A 2,850-nucleotide genomic window follows, 5' to 3' on the forward strand; every position below is an offset into this window, starting at 1 on the left:
CCCCCTCCCCTGCCCGCTGCGGCTTTTCCGCGGGTGCGGAGCGGCCGCCCGTGATGCGCAGCCTTCCCCCAGCCCTGCGCGCCTCCGGCCGCCCGTCCCCGGCTCTCCTGCGGTTCCTGCAGTAAAAACACAACCCCAAAAAACACCAAGCGAACAAAAAGATACCCCCAAGCCCCCGAAAGAAATCCCGGGCAAGGAGCGCGGCGCTGGGGCGGGATGGGAGGGATACGTGCGAGGGGCTTAACCCTTGGAGCTTTGAAGGCAAAACAAGGAAATACGTTGGAAAGGCATGTCTGTAAACAATGATAATTAGCCTTTTCAAAAATCATAACACTGATTAAAATCTCGGATTCATTATTTATTCATCACAGAACCTCTTTGCAGACCTGGGAATAGTGATTAAAACCTAAGTGCTTCTCAATTTTGCACAGCTCGAGAGGAGCCTAAAAAGGGGTTAAAATGGAAAGGAAAGAGGAAACCAAGCAAACAGAATTCTTCTTTTAAGAACCAATACTTTCTTCTTCCCTTCCTGGCAGGAATACTCTTATTCCCCCAAATTTTGGTATTATGAAAATGTTTCTCATACTAAGTACAAGTGTTAGACTGAATCCAGTTGGTACTAAAATTGCAAACACACTTTCACTCCTAGAAAAGCCAACAGAAAGGAACTTCTTTTAACTCCATAATAGCAGGTTACAGAGTAAATGAACAACTGATGGTCAACTGGCCAATTATGGTATAAATATCCGTTGTTTACAGCGAGGTGTTAAATGAGCCTTTCGAGCACAAAGGATCAGACTGTCTAAGCTACAATTTGTGCTTCATCCCATTATGTCTCCCCGAAAAAGGCCCGTGCCGTTGTAGGTAATGTGCGCACAGAACATATTTCTCTCTGTTGATTTTAGTTTGCTTTAATTCAATACACACTCTTGTTTACTTTTTAAAATTTAAATAAATGTCAGCATTGTATAATTTCTATGTTAACAAAGCAGTGAGCAAAATCCCTTGTATGTTTATAAAATATTATTGTTTAATTCACATAGTTTAGGAATTCCAAATGTTGAGAATAGGAAGGAGGCCAAATACCATCTGTTTATAACTATGATGCATCATCATATGTGTACTTTAAAAAAGAAGAAGAAAAAAAAAAGCTTGGTCAATCATGCCACTGTTCTATCTGTTAGGAATATAGTGAGGATTTAAAATCTCTCTGTGCCATCCACAGGAAATTTTAGGGTGGTTTAGTTCTGAGCAGGGATGTTACAGGAGTTGCTCAGGTCTGTGTTCCTGTCAGAAGAGCTGCAGGAAACACTCACGTGCCCCAACCACTGCAGGCACGAATTCAATCACTTTCTCCCAGCCTCAATATTCCCCACTTCTAGAGACCGAGAAGCAAAACCTGAGAGATTTATTTAAACTCCTTTATAGATTCTGGGGGGAGAGGGGAGGTGTGGGTGCATCTGGGGCTTCATTTCCAAGCGCTTCGTACGTTTGTGTGCCCGTGTTTTTAAGGACAGAAGGAAAGCGTGAGGATTTTGTAGCCTGTCTTGCAAAACACAGGCTATAGACTATCATTCAGCTGATTCTGCAAATAGCTTACAAGAAAAAAAACAAAACAACCCTCTGTCAAATGTTAGTAGTTTTAGGTCCAAGTTAAAATAGGTCCTCGTTAAAAATAATACATTCCATACTATGGAGTGGTACGTAACGTGCATTTTAAAGAGAAGGTAGTCTGCAGGCTTAAAAACAAAGAGAGTGTCTCCAAGTTAAGTAGATAAAAAGATTTTTTTTTCCAAACCCAAGTTAATTAGCTGGTACGTCAAGCCTCATAGATGTCTTCCTACCTTTCAAGGGCTGAAGAATCCCCAGTAAATGTACTTAAACTTCCTAGCGAGGGCCAGTGAGATGAATGCAGAGATTAGGGCGAGTATTACCGTGCCTTCCCAGTGCATCCCAGCTGCAGTTCATCCTACTATTGATAATGATGCTTGGAGTTACTGAGGTGGTTTCTGAAACTCACATATGGGGTCCTTTCCCCAAGGATGAGGAATAATAGCGGCACTCAGGTGGTACAGGGAAGGCAAGCACAGATTTGCAGTTGTCTCTGCCTGGTGCGTGGTGACTTCTCAGTCGTGCTGATTTAATAAAGGGAGAGGTACATTCAGGACAAGGGCTGTAATTCTCTGGTGCAGTGTTTGATTTGTGTTAACAAAAAGGAGGGGGAAAAAAAAAACACAGGTGAAAGGAAAAAAATGTCTGGGCTGGCTGGAAGGCAGCCCTGGCAGAACGCTGGTGCAGTATGAAAGGTTTGGTGGCCAAACTCTCAGCAATTTCTGTAATACCACAATTTAGCATACTGTACATTGCACTGAAATGCCTGGGACTTTGTTTTTGAACTTCTTCCTTTCTACTGTTACACTTAACTTGCAGCATCTTGAATTACTTAGCTACACCCAGATAGAAAGTTACCGTTCCTTTGCTCTGAGCACTGCACTGGGCTCTTAGTGCTAAAAACTGTCCATCAGAGTGGAAAAGCTTTCCAGCCCTTTCCTCTATATTTCCCAGCTTTTAGCATAACCTTCTGAGATGGTTTATTATCTTGAAAGATTTTAATATTTTTAATTAGGAAAAGGAAATGTCTTACACATCTCTCTTAAGTAATCTTTTTGGAGCTGGTTCCATCAGCCGGGATAATTTGCTACCGTGCCATGAGCTTAATCTGCTCACACTGACATTACAGGAGTGAGAAACAGGACAAAAGGCACCTTCTGTCACTGCAGTTTGCAAAAATATTCATAAATGTAAAATGTATACAATCCCAGCTTGAAAAAAAAAACCCTGGTGCCAGGT

Source organism: Geospiza fortis, unplaced genomic scaffold, assembly GCF_000277835.1.
Source record: "Geospiza fortis unplaced genomic scaffold, GeoFor_1.0 scaffold112, whole genome shotgun sequence".
NCBI lineage: Eukaryota > Metazoa > Chordata > Aves > Passeriformes > Thraupidae > Geospiza > Geospiza fortis.